This window comes from Tursiops truncatus, chromosome 3 (genome assembly GCF_011762595.2).
Source record: "Tursiops truncatus isolate mTurTru1 chromosome 3, mTurTru1.mat.Y, whole genome shotgun sequence".
Taxonomy (NCBI): domain Eukaryota; kingdom Metazoa; phylum Chordata; class Mammalia; order Artiodactyla; family Delphinidae; genus Tursiops; species Tursiops truncatus.
This window is the reverse complement of record NC_047036.1, coordinates 127,622,110-127,644,797: the sequence shown is the minus strand read 5'-3', so window position 1 is coordinate 127,644,797 and position 22,688 is coordinate 127,622,110. Positions and strand designations below refer to the sequence as shown.

At 41.6% G+C, this 22,688-nt stretch overlaps 1 long non-coding RNA gene across 1 annotated transcript in view; it reads right to left on the bottom strand.

Moving 5' to 3' along the window:
* The window catches only part of LOC141278347 (uncharacterized), a 98,011-nt gene that overhangs the window by 53,674 nt on the left and 21,649 nt on the right, over positions 1-22,688 (bottom strand). Inside the window, exon 2 of the long non-coding RNA XR_012330924.1 lies at positions 17,815-17,864. This is a non-coding gene — a long non-coding RNA (uncharacterized lncRNA). The remainder of the gene's footprint in view (positions 1-17,814; positions 17,865-22,688) is intronic.

Here is a 22,688-nt window from a genome sequence, read left to right as displayed (position 1 = left end):
ATGTCACATAGCTGGTACATGGCTGGTTTCAAGCCTAGATATATCTGATTTCAAAAATACTCCTCATGATTTGTCCTCACTTTACCCACCACAGCTGTGACACAGAGGTACAATTAGTACTAAACCTGATGAATACAAGGCGGTGAGTTTAGCCAGTGGAAGGACCCTTGAGGGTAACAGTAAAAGATGCCAACTAAACTCCTACAGCTAATGGTCCAGCCCACATGCTCAGCCTCTGGTGAATGTCAGTGTCTCTGAGATGCCCTGTTTTCTCCCCAACATTAGTCCCTAGGCCAATATGAAGAATGGATGCAATGACTTCACCCCCATGCTGACAACTTACACCAAACCCCATGAGGGCCCCTTGTGATGTGGCAGAACAAATTTTGATCCAAAAAGATTAAACATTTACTTCTCTTTGGCACTGAACAAGTTACTTAATTCCTCCCTGACACCATTCCATAACAGGAACAGCAATATGCTTACACCCTGGGTTATTCTGAGGATTAAATGATAAGATATTTGACAAAGTACCCTGAAAACTGACGATGATGAAGAAATCAAACTTGTATGTGGGAAATCTTGCCTTTCTAATGGGTGACTTTTGGCCTCTAAGATCTGTTTCAAGCACCAAACCAGATTAGTGAAGAGAAAATGACTGGGAACAATAGGTAATGAACGGGATCTATGATAGAGGTGTTTTTTTTTTTAAATTGACATTAACTGACCTTAAAAAGAGGGATGAGAAGAAGGTGATCTCATAAATTATTTCTCCTGCCAGAAAAAAAAAAAATAATAGGGTGATGAATGTGAACCAGGCGTAGCGTTTTCAAAAAGACAAGAAGTGCGTCCTGGTGGCCCCAGGCATCCCTCATTGTCATTCTCACTCTCATTGCTATCCCTGTGCCTGGTGTTGACAATCATTCCAGGAGTTGTCAGAAGAGTAATATTGGTAGCTAACATTTAATCATTAGTTACCATGTGCCAACCACATGGGCTAAGTGTTTTACCTGTATTATTTCACTGAGTCCTTGTGGAGTGAGAGGTATTGAGCCAAGGAAGAATCTATTGAATTGAAGGAGAGGAAGGTATCAGAATTAGTCAGTGAATTCAGGGGATCATGTACAAGTCACCAAGACTATGTGACAAAATAAAGGGGTGTTCTGGCAGAAACGGTAGAATGTCTACATTTAGGGACTCCGAAGAGAGACGGACAGTGTGGGCACTGGACCAAGTAGAGCTATCTTCCAATAAATCCACACTACACATACTTTACTCTGAACCACCACTGATCTTGAATGAGTTATACAGTATTTCAAACTCTCACCCAATGTTACCTGGAAGAAGAATAATAATAACGGCAGCGACAACAACCCCAGCTCACATACACACTGAGTGCTTAGAATCTCCCAGGCAGTGTGCTGAGTGCTTTTATCCATTAGCTTCATTTCACCCTCTCAACAGCCTAATGAGGTAGGCTTGTATGAATCTGTTCATTTTAAATGTAAAGAAACTGAGGCTCAGCAAAGTTTAGTAATTTGGTCAAGCTCACACAAGGTATAAATGTTACAGCCTGGATTCATATGCAAGGCTATTTGGGTCTAGCATTCAAGATTTTAATAAGGACACCTATTCACATTCCTCATCCAGCAAAGCAAGTCCTCATTCAGCAGCAGATGCTCCATCATGAGCCCTACGTGTGGGACGCTTCATAAGAAGACATTTTCAGAAGTTCAGATGTAAATGAGTTCTGGGTGCCCAAGGAGTCAAGAAGGGATGGAGTCTGTCACTGAACCAAGAGGGCTGTCCATGATCTTAACGTTCTTTGGGCTCAAAGTGTCTCACAAGTGATTTATGTCACTCACCCATCATCTTCCAAAGAACCTTGGTTCTCAGAGGGATTTTTAAACTGAAGAATTAGAAAACCTAGTGAAATCCGGGCCAAGATTATTTCCCATGGTAAACAAAACACACTCTCTATAGGAAAAAAGAGAAAAGATACACGATACGTGCAAATTCACCAAGGGAAGCAATAAGAAACTCCATACGCTATTCACAGGAATAAAACCGCAAAGCCTGGATTCACAATCTTTCTCTAGATTCAGTGCTTTCAGCCTCAGTTTTCTTATCTAAATAGAGACCAGTTTGGACTGAAAGATTTCTAAGTTGTCTTCCAGCTCTGACAGTCCATGATACTTTCTAAGGAAGCTGACAAGCATTTGGAAGATTTAAGAAATGCTGTCTTTGGGCTTCCCTGGTGGCGCAGTGGTTGAGAGTCCGCCTGCCGATGCAGTGGACACGGGTTCGTGCCCCGGTCCGGGAAGATCCCACATGCCGCGGAGTGGCTGGGCCCGTGAGCCATGGCCGCTGAGCCTGCGTGTCCGGAGCCTGTGCTCCGCAACGGGAGAGGCCACGACAGTGAGAGGCCCGCGTACCGAAAAAAAAAAAAAAAGAAAGAAAGAAATGCTGTCTTTGGAGGAGAGCTGAGTAAAATTGCCTCACTGCCATTCACCATGGCATTCTCCCACACACCAAAAAATGCTGAGCTACCCAACTCTTGATTCCAAAGGTTCCTGTACCGGGCTTGATGTCCAAAGTATCCCCCTACCTTTCCTGCAGGTTTGGAACCATGGGTAACATGAAAATAACATGCTTCTGCCTTCTGTGAGTTGTAAGACTGTATGCTTCCCCCTTCTGACCACGTCCAAGGATATCAGTAGGTGGATGGACACATGAGGGTTGGGCAGGTGAGATGCTTACTTGGATTTCATGGGGACTCTTACTGTTCTGTCGTTTTTGCCTTTCCAGCGTGGATGACATCTTCCAGCAACAGGAGCCCAGTTTCTCTTTGGGAATCATCCACTTTCTGTCCAAACAGTTCAGATGAGGGTGACCCCACTCACAAGCCAGACCTTGGCCCATCTACATACTATGCCTTCTGCCCACTGAGATTGTTTCAGGGACAAACATGTAATCCAAGCCAGGTCAAAGAGTACATACACCCAGACTGTGTTCTAACTATTGGGAACCAGGTGCTTACTTCCTGTTGGAGCTGCTAAGATACAAACCTGGAAGTAGGGGTTGACAGCTTTTCTACTCCTTTAGGAAACTTGCCCGAGAAAGACGCCAACACAAAAGAAGGAAGATCCTGCCCTCAGAGAAAAGCAGATGACTGATAACAGTACATGAACACCTAGATCGCACCAGACCTGAAGTTCCGCTCCACCCCCTTGTCTTCTCATTATGTTGGCCATCAAATTTTCTTTTTGCTTTGATGAGCTCAAGTGCATTCCTTTCATGTGTAATCCAAAAAGTTGAATAATACATATGTTAGTCAGAAAACAAGTCTTTATTAATTTCTATTAACTAGGTATTGTAGGTATAAGCAGAAGCAATATATGTTATAGTCATTTTCCTTGAGTAACTGATGCTATTGGTATTTTGAGGTTTCTTCAGGTAGTGCCATTTTATGATTATTAGTAAAGGGAGTGATCCAGTCCACTCCACAGATAATCACACCATTCCCGGTCTTTCCTTCACTGCCACCTGGGCTTATCTCACCTAGGCCTTCAGTCTCTGCCCAGGGTCTCATGCCATGCCCAGCCAATCCTCAGGCTCAGAGAAGATAAGAATCTTTCCCCAAAGCATACAACTAATAAACTGCCCATGTCAGACGTCAGGGAGACAGTCTTAATTCTCTTCCCCTTGCTCCCACTTCTTAATTTATCTTGAACCTTTCCATCTCTCCATTTCCAGTTGACCATCTTAGGCCAGGCCACCATCGTCTCTTACCCGGACCACTGTGACAGCCTCCCTCATTTCAATTCTACTCCCCTTAAATTGTCTCATAGAATGAACTTCCTAAAATGCAATCATTACTCCCTTAAACTTGCCTTGGTTTCCCAACTATACTTAGAATAAAGTCCAAACTCCTTTGCTCGCCCTAAAGACCCCAGATGATGCGACCTGCTTCTTTTACACGCTCACATCCCATCACTCTCCCCACCACCACCTCTGCTCTTCAGACTCCATGTCCCCTGATTCTCCTCCAGTTTTTCAAACATACCAAGCCATTTCCAACCTCAGAGCCTCTGCATGTGCTCTAGTGCTCTCACTCCAGTCCTCAGCTGGCTGGTTTCTTCTTTTCCTTTGAGACTCAAGTGTCATTTCCTCAAGAAAGCTGTGACCCTCACCACCATCATCACCAATTTAGTCTTATTCCCACAACCTTGGCCTTTTATTTCACTGTCCCTATCACAGTTTCAAGTTACCATGTTTATTCATTTACTTTTTTATAGTAGTCAACCCAACTAAAATATAAGCTCCATGAAAGCTGAGACTTGATCTGTTTTATATATTCTCAGCATCTAGTAAGATGCCAGGCTTATGGAAGATGTTCAGTAAATATGTGTTGGATGAATGGATGGATAACAGTGGAGATGCTGGGATTCTCACTCAGGTCTGTCTACGTTTCAGAAGAATAAATATCACCTGTGAGAAGATTCCCCAACTTAAGAGTCAGCAGTTCTTTTCTTAGTTGTGCTATATGAGAAACATCACCTCACTTGTTTCACTGCGTAAAATGGGACTACTGTGCTGTACTATGAAGCTGAATTAGAAAATTGGTGTCCCACAACTGAAACATCCAGAGAGAAAATAAAAAGCTCCATGACATTTACCAGGCATTATAACTGATTACATGTAGATGTAGGGAACCCCCGGCCAGTTGCAATCCTCAACAAACTTTGACTGAAATGCAAACAAAATGGACTTTCTAACCTTTAGTTTTTAATTTAAAAAACTGAAGAAAGGTGATGAATGTTAAGGCAATCACAGAAGAAGATATATTACCTTCCATTGTTTTCTGCTCAGATCTATAGCTATTTCAGAAAGAGAGACTTGGTTACAAGGTAAATTTCATTTGTCCTGGATAAAGAACAATGCGACATTTTTGACAATGTACTGTAAAATGTGCCACATTTTTTAAACAAAGTGAGATGTCATAAAATTGAAATATAAAATTTCAGGGAAAGGCTATGGTTAGAAAAGAGTTCATAGTTCTTTTTGGACTACCCATAATAATCAGGAAAACTATCTCCATACCCTTGAATGCTCATATAAGGTAAATAATGACAAGTGTAAGTAAATAACTATTTTGTGGCTTATTTAACATCTTTCCCACACTGGACTATAAGCTCCGTGAAGGCAGGGACTGTGTCTACCTATGACTCCAGGAGCCGGAAGAGACACGACCAGTCTCAAGCAGAGATACAAAGTCTAGGAGAGAACAGCAACTCATACCCCTATCCTCTACCACAGCAATTAAAAGATGGAGTCTAAAGCCAGACAACCTGGGTTCATATTCCATGATCGCTATTTACCAACTCTATGACCTTGAGAACAACTTTAATTTCTTCATCAGTAAAGCAGGGATAAACAGAGGTGGCTTCATCATACTTATGTCATGACGATCCCATGCCTAGCATATAATAAGTACTCAGTAAGTGTTTGCAGGCACCATCATTGCCACCCTCATCAGATCATAGCTTCCTCCTCTTCCTCCCTCTCACCGCCAATCCTGAAACTTCCTCTACTTCATTCTCAGTTGCACAAGAGCTGCGGCAGCCAGAGCATTCATGCCTCTGACGTAAATCAAAGGCAGATGATCTCCTTTCACTGGCTCCTCTCCGTAACTCAGCACAGCTCCCTGAACAGAGACTAATTTACATTCCAAATGTGTTCCCCGGTCTCCCTCTACCTGGTGAAAGATGACTTCTCAAACCAGAGTTTGGAGCAGAAAAGAACTTTGAGAGACGTCCCGGTCCGGCCCCCTTAATTTACAGTTAGGAAAACTGAGGCCCAAAGAGGAAATGAGAATTTCCCAGTTAGGAACTGAGAATTGCCACTTGCAGGCAGAGATCAGACTAACACCCAGAAATTCTAACTCCCAATCCCAACCCAGTGTAATTATTACTCAGTGGTGTAACAAGGGCCAGAAAGTGGGAGCAATCGGTCCCAGGTGTGGGCAGTAAGGACGTGCACTGTCTGGAGAGAATTTAAAACAATAATTCTTAAAGTGACCAGAAATCAGTTCACTTTTTATCATTGTCATGTGCTTCAAACTCTGAACAATGCCAGTGATAAAATACACATCTCCCCCCCCAAAAAATTTGGTTTGTCTAAGTTATAAACAATGCTGAGGTCATTGTCAAATTTTGATAATATGTAAGTAATTTGAAACACATGGGCTCAGCTCTCCACACTAATTTCAAGAGTAAGTCTGTAACAATTTGAAATCACTTGAGCTTGCTTCAGCCACAGACTGTCTCTAACCCCTATTGTACTATATTCCTGTGTTTAAGCAGTAGATTTGAAATAAACAATGAATGAAAAGAAGGAAAAACAAAACTTCAGATCGTTCAGTTTTTTCATCCTATGTAACTGCTTGAAGTTTTTATTGGAGTTTAAAATTTAAAACAGTGAAAAATGCAAAGTGCAATATTTTTGTTTGGTAACTGAAAAGTATAGTTGAGGTGTGAAATATTTTACCGAGTTTGAGTAATACCATTAAAAATAAAATTCTTCTGTTTTGTGTGTCAGTTGTTTTAAAACGAAAGATTGAGCCAAGAAAGCAATGATTATTCCTGATCATTACATAGTTACTACTGAAACTAATTCTGTTGTCTAACGGTGAAGGAGGTTTTAAGTGATCTTCTCCAAAGGTCAAATGTGCTCAGGACACCACGGTTATTTTTTTTAACATGGTGAAGGTTGGGGACACCCTCTTATCCACTCGTGATATTCATTCCACTTGGAGCAGCCTTCATTGTAAAAGCCCTTTCCTCACTCCTTTTTCCCCATCCCAATGCCCACCTCCAGCAGGAGGAGTGGTTTATCTGAATAGCAATTTGTGGGAAAGGTATAGGAATCTCTAACTTTCCTCTCTCCCTTTTTGAGAGCCAGGTGACCTGCAGGGAGCTCATCCCCATCCTCTGGACAGTGAATCATACCGGAGTGGGTTCCCCTAAGATGTGGGAGAGTGCTGGCCAGGATGGGGGAGTGAGGCTCTGCAATTCTGCACACAAGCCACATCCTCCAGTGTCAGCTCTCCAGTTACAAAGGTGATGTTTTGGCTTCCCGTTGATTGACTCCTTTGTCTTATTTCATTACTGATGCAGAACAAGCAGGGAAAAGGACCACTACTTATTGGACCCCCTTGGATATACCTCAACAATCATGATGATGATAATGACGCTAACAATAGCAATATTTTTAAGCTACCCTGTTTTGAATATTTGCTGTGTCAAGTACTGTGATGAATTTAAACCAACTGTCTTACTGAATCTTCCTGACACACCTATGAGGCAGGTTTTGTTGTTATCTCTACATCACACATGAGAAAGCTGAGGTGTAGCGAATAATAAACATGCCCATTATCACAGAAGTAGCAAATGATGGCAGAGGACGTGAACCTGGGTCGACGATTCAGGACCCAAACACTTACCCACTATGCTACTTTGCTTAATGGTGGGAGAAAATCCATTTATGGACCCTATTTATTAGATTTAAACTCAGAACTAATGCACTCTTCTCAGGATTACTTGGGCCTCCAGCTCTCGAGGATGGAAAGATGTATCCTGTTCTCTCACCTCTGCTCTGCTGATTTGCTCTCCCTCACCTCTCCCCAGGTGACAAGTCCAGGAGATTTAATTTGGAGATGGGCTTTACATGTGAACACGTAGCACAGCAGCCTAGTCGTGCCCAGCTCTGTGCCCCACCTTGGCCAGTCATCTCATCTTGAAGTCCTGCCTTCCAACTTGGCTGGGCGCCTCCCTGCCGGAGGACTGCCAGCTACACTGTCTTCAGGCTGAGAGGGGCAGGAAAGCTCGCACTGATACAAGGTGACAAACTCAGCTCTTGCCAAGCCTTCCTGGCAGTGCCAGCTACCACTTCTGTGGTGCAATTTCAGGGGCACTGGAATATCCCGATTGGTACCCAAAACATACCTCTCCTCCCACCCCCAACCGCGCCTATCATGGGGCCTGAACCTCCACCATTACATAAATGTATCCCTTTGACTTAAAGCATCATCTCCCATTAAAAAGCAAAACATTCATGAAAAGTAACACACTCAGCCTAAGTTTCTTCGTGTAGAGTGGGGGGTATGCAAAACACCCACTTCAAAGAGTTGATGGAAGAACAAAAAGAGATAATATGTGTAGTAGACTTATCAGACTGCCTAGTGTAAAACACACACTCAATAAACATTAGCAGTTACCACATCACCATCACCTCCACTAAATCTGGATGAGTTCATCTGTATGATTTCTTTGTTCAGAGGTTTAGTAATGGAACCTAGGACTGATCCCAAGAGGCAGCCGGTATACCTGGGAATCAGGAAACTTGAATTCTGGCCCTGACTTGGCGGTTAACTCCCTGTGTTCCGGAAATACCACTGACACTTTCTGGGCTTTTTTGTCTTCATTATTCTCATCATCATTATAAAAATACCTGTTACTTTTACAGCATATTTTGATTCACAAGCTTATTGGTATTCTCTATCTCATTTAAGCTTTCCAGTGAATCTAGAGTTAGGCAGGGGCAAATGTGGGATTTGAGGCTCCAGGTGTGTATGTGACTTCCCCAAGGTCATGGAGCTAGCTAGCACAACCACTGTGACTTCCAGAAGACATCGCCCAGTCTCTGGTCCAAGAGTGGTTTGCCAGTATTAAAGTTAGAGAATGTCAGAGACAAAAGAGCCTTCTGATGTATAGTTCAGTGATGGCTAGTACCTAGCCCACAGGACCCAATTCCCCATCCCACACCTATGGCAGAAGTCACTAATTGATCATGACAAGTCCATTAATACTTCTCAACATGGTGCTCCAAGAAAATTTTAACTCAAAGCTATGCGTGAAACAAACACATTGTTTTCACCAATCTATAGACCAGAAGTTGGCAAGCTACAGCCTGTACGTACGTGGCCAACTTGTGAGTCCCTACCCTCTCCTAGTCTGTGCTTCTCAAACTTTAACATGCCTAGGAATCACCTTGGCATCTTTTTAAAATGTACATTCTCAGTCAGTAGGTCCCGACTGGGGCCCAAGATGCCGCACTTCTACCAAGCTCCCAGCTGTTGCCACTGCTCAGTCCAGGGACCACACTTTGGGGAACAAGTTCCTAGGTGACGTGATGGAGATGCCTCCCCTCTGAATGTGCGAGCCTCAGACCACAGCCCGCCTCTCAAGAACAAAGATCCTGTCCCAAGGCTGCCATCAATGCTACCAAATAGTGCGTTTCCTGGAACATGCACGTGCCAGAGAGGAGAACAGAAGAGGGCACACAGTGTGACATTGTTCTGCCAGTCCTCCAGCAGTATCCCCTGACACACACACACCTATTCATGTACACACTCAGCGTTTCTGAGGGCTCTTGGAGCATTTGTGTGCTGCAGCGGATAGCACACTACCCTGAGAAGCCCAAGACCTGAGTTCTAGCCTTGCCTCTGTAACTTTCACTCTGTGATCTTGGTCACACCACTCCAGGTTGTCTCCATCCTCTTAAAGGACCCTACTGAGAAGTGAGCACAGCCCAAACACCAACTCACTACCTGGCCCCGAGATTAGCTTTCTTCCCTGGGTGGTTTGGGTACACAAAGTTAGAAGGTGTGGCCTTGGGCACTTACTGATTCCCCACCAGGTTTATGCTGGGAAGTGACAGATAAGCAGTAAGATGCCCAGGATGTCAGTGCTCAAAGGACCTCAGCACCCAGCCACCCCAACCTCTTCATGGAACATCTTATTCCTCCTTGTTTGTTTGTTCATCTTGTTTAAAACAAACAGAGAAACCCAAACACCTTTGCCCTGAAGCTTCAAGCAGTGCTTAGCAATTAAAAGATACTTAGAAACTGCAACAGATCCTACAAACCGTAGCAGCATTGTAATGACCCTGAAGTAAAATCTGGTTTAGGAAAAAACAGAAACTGTTTCCCCTTCTAACCTGACAGCATCCTCACCCTGATGGCACTGTCCTTGCTCTGAAGGGAGATGAATTAAGGTTGGAGCAGGCAGAGCTGGCTGGAAGTCAGGAGACATGGGCTCCCATCCAGCTCTGGCAGCCTCGGGCAAGTCACTTTCTAAACCTAATTGTCAGTTTTCTCATCCGTCAAATGGGGATAATAATAATAGCAAACATGAACTGAGTACTTAGTATATGCCAGGCACTATTACCTGTATTATGTTATTTAATCCTCACCAAACCCCCCAAGCTATATGTATTATTATACCTACTTTACAGTGAGAAAACCAAAAGTTAGAGAGATTTAATACCGAGGCAAGGCCCCCATAACAATTTGGTCCTCTCGACTCCAAACTTTTGCTCAGAACTCCTGCACTGGATCAACTCTTCTGGCCCCGTACCCCTCACATTTCTATGAGGTTCAGATAAGAAGACAGATGTGAAATATCACTTCGCATTCCTAAGTGTTGCATGTATATTGCTGTGGTTGTTAAACTAAAGCAGTGACTGCCAAGTGGATAAATCTCTGGCACCAGAATAGGTGGGAAAGTGCAGTGAGAAATCGGGGTTCTTCTCAGGACGTCTTGGCCATAACCCATTTTTGATTCCACTTCTCTGTAAGCCGACTGTGATACCCATCTCATTTCTTCCAGCGACTCCATCACTCAAGACTACTCCACGTGTCTAATTAACCCCCTCGCTTTAGAAATTCCCTGGGGTCACTCAGGACTCATCTCCCTCCACATTTTCACCTTCAGTTTCGGTTCTTCTTCTCACAGGTGAATAGTGAGAAGTGAAGGGGAGGGGGAGTTTCCCCTTGCAAAGCAAGCTGCCTTTTAACTCAATTCTCCTGTCACCCATTCTCTCATTATAGTTATGGATTTGGGCAGCCTCTTGCCATGCTTACACAATCTTCTGATTAAATTCTGCCAGCCAGCCAGCTCCAGTTTCAGAAAGTGAATGAATAAATAAACTGCTGCACTAAACCAAAGAGGAGACACAAGCCTTGGGTACAGGGAGAGTTCTCTGAATTCTGAGACATTCAGGACCACATTAAAAGAAGTATAGAGGTCTGAATAAGGGAGGAGAGAGGAATGGCTTTATTCTAGTTAGACTGCATATCAGAAATAAACACTGATAAAGGTAGACTGTGCCTAGGACTTAGAAGTGGAGCAGACAATTAAGTGTGGCGCACAGGGCAAGTCCCTTTCCTTCTCTGAGACTCTCTTTCCTTAGCCATTTCAAACAGCTCTATTTCCTTCTATTTCAAGTGGCATAATCACATTAACTAGCAGTCGTTAAGCACTTACTACGTGCCAGGCACTTTGCCAAGTACTTTAACAGTTACCAAGTCACTCACAGATTCGTTGAAAGAACTGAAGATGTTTAGCCCAAGGAAAGGCATCTGGGGAAGGAAAAGTAAACTGAATTTAAATATTTGTTATAATTTGAAGGCAATACAAAGTTTATTGTGTGTTCCTGTGGGCTTCTGAGTTGAAAGAACACAGTGTTTCCCGTCAGATTTCAGGGAAGGCACTGACTCCACCAATGCCCCACTCTTTGATGTTGGAAGATTTACTAAGCTTCTCAGTCTCAGTTTCCTGGGCTGCAAAATGGGGATAATGCCACCTACTTCATACATTACAGGGAGGGATAAATAATGTACGTAAATGGTATTAAGTACATAACACACACTAAGGGCTCAATAAATGTTTGTTCCCCTTTATCACAGAGAATTAGAAATAAAGGAAAATTACTTTGTACCATGGCCTTGACCTAAGAGAGACCCGGGTAGCCCAGGGATATCATGCCATTACTTGAGTGCAACATTCACCTGGCTAGAATCATCGCATACCCACATGCATCTATGCCGAGATAAATTTTGGATATGCTTCAAACTTAATTATCAGAATTCTCTAACCTAGCAGGGTGGGAAGAAAATCCATTCATTCTACCAAAGTAAATGATAGAATCTTCTTGTCCCTTATGGCCTGATGTTTCTTGAATTAGGAATAAGCAGACGAATTTATAGCCCGTAAGTCCCTGAAGGCAGAGATCACGTCCATTTCATTCACCCCAGGAATACCAGCACTGGGCAGAGTGCATAGTGCATTCCAGGTGTTCCATAGATAAGTCCTTCGATGACTGATTGACAGCACCATCTCTCTGTTACTTGCTTTACTTTTTACTTGGATGTACTTTCTCCCCACCCCTCTAGCCTCTCCCCCAAGCACTCTCCCAGAGTAGGGGATGACATATTCATCCCATTTCCCTTATTTTATACATGCTAACGCTTCCAAATTTATATCTCCAGCCTGGATCTCACCCATGAGCTCTAGATTCATATAGGTGTTGAATCCAAATAAATAAATAAAGGGACTTTGAATATGCCTCCAAAAGAACTCTTAATCCACCCTCAAATAAATAAATCATGAATAAAAGCCAGCCCTCCCTTCAATCTTCCTCATCTTGGATAATGGTACCACTGTCTCTCCAATTGTTCAGGTAAAAAAAGCCTGAGAGTTGTCCTTGCTTCTACATCATCAATCTACAATCAGTTCATCAGCAAATCCTACCAGCTCTTCCAAAACGTATCCCAAACCTGTCCATTTCTTGACAGCTTCCCCTGAAGCATCGTAGAATAAGCTACCATCATCATCGCGCTCCTTCACTACTTCAGTAGCCACTAAGGGATATCCCAGCTTCCTCCCACTCCCCCCTACAGTCCACTTGTCATACAACAACCAAACAATCTTTGTAAAATATATCACTTCACTCCCCTGCTCAAAATCCTCTCATTCATCCAACAGTGAGCATTCATGGTGTCCTGTCTGAGCTGTTAGGAATATACAGTAATAGTGAACAAACTGAACAGACATGCCCGCCCTTGGGAGCTCACATCCTAGTTAGGGAGGTAGAAAATATACAAATAATGGGGAGGGCTGGGGGTGCAATTTTCATATGGACGGCTGGGAACAGCCTCAAGGGGAAGGTAGCATCTGAGCAAAGAACTGGGCAAGTGACAGAGTAAGCCATGTGGACATGTGGAGAAAGCTTTCCAGATGGAGGCAACAGGGCTGGAAGCAGGAGCAGGCCTGGCATGTTCCAGAAGCAGGAAGGAGAAGCCTGAATGGCTGGAGCAGAGTGAGCAGGAAGGGAGCAGTGGGAGGGGAGCTCAGGAAGGGGAACGGGAGGCCCAGTCATATAGGACCATGTAGGCCATGCTGAAGACTTTGACCTTTCCCCTGAGTGAGGTGGGGAGACCTTGGGGGATACTGATTAAGAGTAATATGACCTAACTTACATTTTTCAAGTACACTCTGGTTGCTATGTTGAGAATACAGTGAAGAAGGGTAAAGCAGGAAGATCAAGTAAGAAGTTAGTGCAAGAGATGGATGAAGGGGCTTGAACTAAGGGGAAGCAATGTGTGTAGTGCTGAGGAGTCAGATCCTAGATAGAATTTGAAGGCAGAACCATCAGAGCTTGCTAACAGAGTGCACGTCTGGGGATTGAGACACCAAGGATATCCAAGAAACTGGACAAGTGGATTCACCCCTCCCAGACACAGGGAACGTGGTGGGTGAAGCAGACTACGGGACAGTAGGAGATGATCAGGAATTCAGACTTGCATGTTAAGTTTAAGTTTCCTTTTAGACATTGAAGTGGAGGCACTGAGTAGTCAATTGTATATACAAGTCTATAAAGCAGGAGACACGTCTGCTCTGCAGGTATAAAATCAGAAATAAAAAGATAATATGGGGGCTCCCCTGGTGGGGCAGTGGTTGAGAGTCCACCTGCCGATGCAGGGGACATGGGTTCGTGCCCCGATCCGGGAAGATCCCACATGCGGCGGAGCAGCTGGGACCGTGAGCCATGGCCGCTGAGCCTGCGCGTCCAGAGCCTGTGCTCCGCAACGGAAGAGGCCACAACAGTGAGAGGCCCGCGTAGGGCAAAAAAAAAAAAAACAGATAATATGGATGGTACTTAAAGTTAGGGAACTGGATGAGATCTCCTGGGGAAAGAGCCAGGATAGGAAAAGGAGAGAGAGGTCCACAGACTGGGCTCTGGGATACACCGTAGTTAAAAGATGTAAAAGAAAAGGAGAAATCAATCAGATATAACATGGGTCACTTACCACGGCACTAGAAAAAAATGGAAACACCTTGTCCAGAGGCCTTAGGTGATCTAACCCAGTCTTTCTCTCCGACTTTATCCCCTGCCTTCCCCCTACTCACTATGCCACACTGGACATCATTTTGTCCCTAAAACAAGTGGAACTTATTCTTCCTTCAAAGCTTTGGACTTGGGACTTCCCTGGTGGTACAGTGGTTAAAAATCTGTCTGCCAATACAGGGGACAGGGGTTTGAGCCCTGGTCCAGGAAGATCCCACATGCCACGGAGCAACTAAGCCCATGCACCACAACTACTGAACCTGTGCTCTGAAGCCCGCGATCCACAACTACTGAGCCCACATGCTGCAACTACTGAAGGCCACGCACCTAGAGCCCATGCTCTGCAACAAGAGAAGCCACCACAATGAGAAGCCTGCGCACCACAACGAAGAGTAGCCCCCGCTCAACACAACTAGAGAAAGCTTGCATGCAGCAATGAAGACCCAACACAGACAAAAATAAATTAATTAATTTAAAAAAAAAAAAAGCTTTTGACTTGTCTGGGAACATCTTCTTCCAGACTCTCTGGCTGACTTCTTCTTGTCACTTAATTCTTACAACTTTTATGTTGCTTCCATGAAGAGGCATTCCCTCTCGTACTACCTATTCAGTCCACATAATCTTTTATCTTGGTTTGCTTTTCTTTCTTTCTCTCCTTCTTTCTTTCCTTCTCTCCTTCTTTGTCTCTTTCTCTCTCCCTTCTTTCCTTCCTCTCTCCCTGCTTGCACTCCCTCCTCCTCCTTCCCTTTCTCTCTATCCATCCATCCATCGATCCATCTCTCTCTATCTACCAATCTATGATCTATCTATATTTTTATTCTGTAGCATTTATCACTACCTTAAATGTTCTTATTTCTTTACATTTCTACTGTCTATTCCACCCCTCCACCCAACTCTGGCCAAGTAAACTCCATGAGGGTAAAGACTGGGTTCCCCCGCCCACCACAGATGTATTTTTGTCATCCAGACTGACACACACCATCCAGTAAGGACTCAACACATATTTATGGGGTGAATATTAACCAAGATCCAGAAAGGCACAGTAAGCTTCCCAATCTCACCCTGGGAGTTAGTGACATAAAAAAGGCTAGAGCACAGATTTCTGAACCCTAAACCAAAGGCTGGTTGTTTTCTGTCCCAGCTATTGTAGGGAGAGGAAAGGACAGGCTGAAAAAAACCATCCACACTCATTTTTTAAATGTAACCTTCCTTGTACCCTGCATCTGTGCAATACCTGAATAGAAAACGAATCATCCTAAAATTGAGGCGGTGGACTTTGGGAGCAACTGTAGACTTGGAGTTTGCTGTATGACTGACTACTTTCTGATTTATATGGTTACCCTTGTTCAGTTTTTAGTGCTTGTTATATTTGTTTATTGGTTTGGTTGTTCTATTCCTTTTTTTCTTTTTCCTATTTTTTTATTTTAATAATATTTTTTTAATTTTTTATTTCAATAACTTTATTTTATTTTCCTTTCTTTCTTTTTTTTCTCCCTTTTCTTCTGAGCCATGTGGCTGACAGGGTCTTGATGCTCCAGTCAGGCGTCAGGCCTGAGCCTCTGAAATAGGAGAGCCGAGTTCAGGACATTGAACCACCAGAGACCTCCTGGACCCACGTAATATCAATGAGTGGGAGCTCTCCCAGAGATCTTTATCTCAACGCTAAGACCCAGCTCCACTCAATGACCAGCAAGCTCCAGTGCTTGACACTCCATGCCAAACAACTAGCAAGACGGGAACACAACCCCACCCATTAGCAGAGAGGCTGCCTAAAATCATACAAAGTTCACAGACACCCCAAAACACACAACTGGACACGGTCTTGCCCACCAGAAAGACAAGATCCAGCCTCATCCACTAGAACACAGGCACCAGTCCCCTCCATAAGGAAGCCTACACAACCCACTGAACAAACATTACCCACCAGGGGCAGACACCAAAAACAATGGGAACTATGAAACTGCAGCCTGCAAAAAGGAGACCCCAACACATAACTTAAGCAAAATGAGAAGACACAGAAATATGCAGCAGATGAAGGAACAAGGTAAAAACCCAACACTTCAAACAAATGAAGAGGAAATAGGCAGTCCACCTGAAAAAGAATTCACAGTAATGATAGTAAAGATAATCCAAACTTGGAAATAGAATGCAGAAAATACAAGAACTGTTTAACAAGAAACTAGAAGAACGAAAGAGCAAACAATCATGAACAACATAATAAATGAAATTAAAAATTAACTAGAAGAAATCAATAGCAAAATAACTGAGGGAGAAGAACGGATAAGCGACCTGGAAGATAAAATAGTGGAAATAACTACCACAGAGCAGAATAAAGAAAAAAGAATGAAAGGAACTGCGGACAGTCTCAGACACCTCTGAGACAATATTAAACGCACTAACATTCGAATTATAGGGTTTCCAGAAGAAGAAGAGAAAAAGAAAGGGACTGAGAAAACATTTGAAGAGATTATAGTTGAAAAATTCCCTAATATGGGAAAGGAAATAGTTAATCAAGTCCAGGAAGCAGAGAGAGTCCCATACAGGATAAGTCCAAGGAGAAACACGCCAAGACACATATTAATCAAACTATCAAAAATTAAATACAAAGAAAAAATATTAAAAGCAGCAAGCGAAAAGCAACAAATAACATACAAGGGAATCCCCATAAGGTTAAGAGCTGATCTTTCAGCAGAAACTCTGCAAGACAGAAGGGAGTGGCAGGACATATTTAAAGTGATGAAAGGGAAAAACCTACAACCACCATTACTCTACCCAGCAAGGATCTCATTCAGATTCAATGGAGAAATTAAAATCTTTACAGACTAGCCAAAGCTAAGAGAATTCAGCAAAACCAACCCAGCTTTACAACAAATGCCAAAGGAACTTCCCTAGGCAAGAAACACAAGAGAAGGAAAAGACCTATAATAACGAACACAAAACAATTTAGAAAATGGTGATAGGAACATACATATCGATGATTACCTTAAATGTAAATGGACTAAATGCTCCCACCAAAAGACACAGATTGGCTGAATGGATACAAAAACAAGACCCTTATATATGCTGTCTACAAGAGACCCACTTCAGACCTACAGACACACACAGACTGAAAGTAAGGGGATGGAAAAAGATATTCCATGAAAATGGAAACCAAAAGAAAGCTGGAGTAGCAATTCTCATATCAGACAAAACAGACTTTAAAATAAGGACTATTAGAAGAGACAAAGAAGGACACTACATAATGATCAAGGGATCGATCCAAGAAGAAGATATACCAATTGTAAATATTTATGCACCCAACATAGGAGCACCTCAATACATAAGGCAAATACTAACAGTCATAAAAGGGGAAATCGACAGTAACACATTCATAGTAGGGGACTTTAACACCCCACTTTCACCCATGGAAAAATCATCCAAAATGAAACTAAATAAGAAAACACAAGCTTTAAATGATACATTAAATAACATGGACTTAATTGATATTTATAGGACACTCCATCCAAAAACAACAGAATACACATTTTTCTCAAGTGCTCATGGAACATTCTCCAGGATAGATCATATCTTGGGTCACAAAACAACCCTTGGTAAATTTAAGAAAATTGAAATTGTATCAAGTACCTTTTCCGACCATAACGCCATGAGACTAGATATCAATTACAGGAAAAGATCTGTAAAAAATAAAAACACATGGAGGTTAAACAATACACTACTTAATAATGAAGTGATCACTGAAGAAATCAAAGAGGAAATAAAAAAATACCTAGAAACAAATGACAATGGAGACACAATGACCCAAAACGTATGGGATGCAGCAAAAGTAGTTCTAAGGGGGAAATTTACAGCAATACAAGAGCACCTTAAGAAGCAGGAAACATCTCAATTGAACAACCTAACCTTGCACCTAAAGTAATTAGAGAAAGAACAAAAAAACCCCAAAGGTAGCAGAAGGAAAGAAATCATAAAAATCAGATCAGAAATAAATGAAAAAGAAATGAAGGAAACAATAGCAAAGATCAATAAAACTAAAAGCTGGTTCTTTGAGAAGATAAACAAAATAGATAAACCACTAGCCAGACTCATCAAGAAAAAAAGGGAGAAGACTCAAATCAATAGAATTAGAAATGAAAAAGGAGAAGTAACAACTGACACTGCAGAAATAAAAAAGATCATGAGAGATTACTACAAGCAACTCTATGCCAGTAAAGTGGACCACCTGGAAGAAATGGACAAATTCTTAGAAATGCACAACGTACCAAGACTGAATCAGGAATACAAAATATGAACAGACCAATCACAAGCACTGAAATTGAAACTGTGATTAAAAATCTTCCAACAAACAAAAGCCCAGGACCACATGGCTTCACAGGCAAATTCTATCAAACATTTAGAGAAGAGCTAACACCAATCCTTCTCAAACTCTTCCAAAATATAGCAGAGGGAGGAACACTCCCAAATTCCTTCTACGAGGCCACCAGACAAGGATGTCACAAAGAAAGAAAACTACAGGCCAATATCACTGATGAACATAGATGCAAAAATCCTCAACAAAATACTAGCAAACAGAATCCAACAGCTCATTAAAAGGATCATACACCATGATCAAGTGGGGTTTATTCCAGGAATGAAAGGATTCTTCAATATACGCAAATCAATCAACGTGATACACCATATTAACAAATTGAAGGAGAAAAACCATATGATCATCTCAGTAGATGCAGAGAAAGCTTTTGACAAAATTCAACACCCATTTATGATAAAAACCCTGCAGAAAGTAGGCATAGAGGGAACTTTCCTCAACATAATAAAGGCCATATATGACAAGCCCACAGCCAACATCATCCTCAATGGTGAAAAACTGAAAGCATTTCCACTAAGATCAGGAATGAGACAAGGTTGCCCACTCTCACCACTCTTATTCAACATAGTTTTGGAAGTTTCAGCCACAGCAATCAGAGAAGAAAAGGAAATAAAAGGAATCCAAATCGGAAAAGAAGAAGTAAAGCTGTCACTGTTTGCAGATGACATGATACTATACATAGAGAATCCTAAAGATGCTACCAGAAAACTACTAGAGCTAATCAATGAATTTGGTAAAGTAGCAGGATACAAAATTAATGCACAGAAATCTCTTGCATTCCTATATACTAATGATGAAATTTCTGAAAGTGAAATCAAGAAAACACTCCCATTTACCATTGCAACAAAAAGAATAAAATATCTAGGAATAAATCTACCTAAGGAGACAAAAGACCTGTATGCAGAAAATTATAAGACACTGATGAAAGAAATTAAAGAGAATACAAATAGATGGAGAGACATACCATATTCTTGGATTGGAAGAATCAATATTGTGAAAACGACTCTACTACCCACAGCAATCTATAGATTCAATGCAATCCCTGTCAAACTACCACTGGCATTTTTCACAGAACTGGAACAAAAAAATTCACAATTTGTATGGAAACACAAAAGACCCCGAATAGCCAAAGCAATCTTGAGAACGAAAAACGGAGCTGGAGGAATCAGGCTCCCTGACTTCAGACTATACTACAAACCTACAGTAATCAAGACACTATGGTACTGGCACAAAAACAGAAACACAGATCAATGGAACAGGATAGAAAGCCCAGAGATAAACCCACACACATATGGACACCTTATCTTTGATAAAGGTGGCAATAATGTACAGTGGAGAAAGGACAGCCTCTTCAATAAGTGGGGCTAGGAAAACTGGACAGATACATGTAAAAGTATGAGATTAGATCACTCCCTAACACCATACACAAAAATAAGCTCAATATGGATTAAAGACCTAAATGTAAGGTCAGACACTATCAAACTCTTAGAGGAAAACATAGGCAGAACACTCTATGACATAAATCTCAGCAAGATCCTTTCTGACCCAACTCCTAGAGTAATGGAAATAAAAACAAAAATAAACAAATGGGACCTAATGAAACTTCAAAGCTTTTGCACAGCAAAGGAAACCATAAACAAGACCAAAAGACAACCCTCAGAATGGGAGAAAATATTTGCAAATGAAGCAACGGACAAAGGATTAATCTCCAAAATTTACAAGCAGCTCATGCAGCTCAATAACAAAAAAACAAACAACCCAATCCAAAAATGGGCAGAAGACCTAAATAGACATTTCTCCAAAGAAGATATACAGACTGCCAACAAACACATGAAAGAATGCTCAACATCATTAATCATTAGAGAAATGCAAATCAAAACTACAATGAGATCATCTCACACCAGTCAGAATGGCCATCATCAAAAAATCTAGAAACAATAAATGCTGGAGAGGGTGTGGAGAAAAGGGAACACTCGTGCACTGCTGGTGGGAATGTGAATTGCTTCAGCCACTATGGAGAACAGTATGGAGGTTCCTTAAAAAACTACAAATAGAACTACCATATGACCCAGCAATCCCACTGCTGGGCATATACCCTGAGAAAACCATAATTCAAAAAGAGTCATGTACCAAAATGTTCATTGCAGCTCTATTCACAATAGCCCGGAAATGGAAACAACCTAAGTGTCCATCATCAGATGAATGGATAAAGAAGAAGTGGCACATAAATACAATGGAATATTACTCAGCCATAAAAAGAAACGAAATTGAGCTATTTGTAATGAGGTGGATAGACCTAGAGTCTGTCATACAGAGTGAAGTAAGTCAGAAAGAAAAAGACAAATACTGTATGCTAACACATATATATGGAATTTAAGAAGAAAAAAAAATGTCATGAAGAACCTAGGGGTAAGACAGAAATAAAGACACAGACCTACTGGAGAATGGACTTGAGGATATGAGGAGGGGGAAGGGTGAGCTGTGACAGGGCGAGAGAGAGTCATGGACATATACACACTAACAAATGTAAGGTAGATAACTACTGGGAAGCAGCCGCATGGCACAGGGATATCGGCTCGGTGCTGTGTGACCGCCTGGAGGGGTGGGATAGGGAGGGTGGGAGGGAGGAAGACGCAAGAGGGAAGAGATACGGGAACATATGTATATGTGTAACAGATTCACTTTGTTATAAAGCAGAAACTGACACACCATTGTAACGCAATTACACCCCAATAAAGATGTTGAAAAAAAAAAACAAGATGCATCTATATGCTGTCTACAAGAGACCCACTTCAGACCTAAGGACACATACAGACTGAAAGTGAGGGGATGGAAAAAGATATTCCATGCAAATGGAAATCAAAAGAAAGCTGGAGTAGCAATACTCATATCAGATAAAACAGACCTTTAAATAAAGAATGTTACAAGAGACAAGGAAGGACACTACATAATGATCAGGGGATCAATCCAAGAAGAAGATATAACAATTATAAATATATATGCACCCAAAATAGGAGAACCTCAATACATAAGGCAACTGCTAACAGCTATAAAAGAGAAATCGAAAGTAACACAAGAATAGTGGGGGACTTTAACACCTCACTTACACCAATGGTCAGATCATCCAGAATGAAAATAAATAAGAAAACAGAAGCTTTTAATGACACAATAGACTGCATAGAGTTAATTGATATTTATAGGACATTCCATCCAAAAACAGCAGATTACACTTTCTTCTCAAGTGCACATGGAACATTCTCCAGGATAGATCACATCTTGTGTACAAATCAAGCCTCAGTAAACTTAAGAAAATTGAAATCATATCAAGCATCTTTTCTGACCACAACGCTATGAGATTAGAAATGAATTACAGGGAAAAAAATGTAAAAAATACAAACGTGGATGCTAAACAATACGTTACTAAATAACCAAGAGATCGATGAAGAAATCAACGACGAAATCAAAAAATACCTAGAGACAAATGGCAATGAAAACACGACGATCCAAAACCTACGGGATGTAGCAAAAGCAGTTCTAAGAGGGAAGTTTATAGCTATACAAGCCTTCCTCAAGAAACAAGAAAAATCTCAAATAAACAATCTAACCTTACACCTAAAGGAATTACAGAAAAAAAACAAACAAAACCCAAAGTTAGCAGGAGGAAAGAAATCATAAAGATTTCATCAGAGCAGAAATAAATGAAATAAAAACAAAGAAAACAATAGCAAAGATCAATAAAACTAAAAGCTGGTTCCTTGAGAAGATAAACAAAATTGATAAACCATTAGCCAGACTCATCAAGAAAAAGAAAGAGAGGACTCAAAACAATAAACTTAGAAATGAAAAAGGAGACATTACAGTGGACACCACAGAAATACAAAGCATCCTAAGAGACTACTATAAGCAACTATATGCCAATAAAATGGACAACCTGGAAGAAATGGACAAATTCTTAGAAAGATATAACTTTCCAAGACTGAACCAGGAAGAAATAGAAAATATAAACAGACCAAGCACAGGCAATAAAATTGAAACTGTGATTAAAAATCTTCCAACAAACAAAAGTCTAGGACCAGATGGCTTCACAGGTGAATTCTATCAAACATTTAGAGAAGAGCTAACACCCATCCTTCTG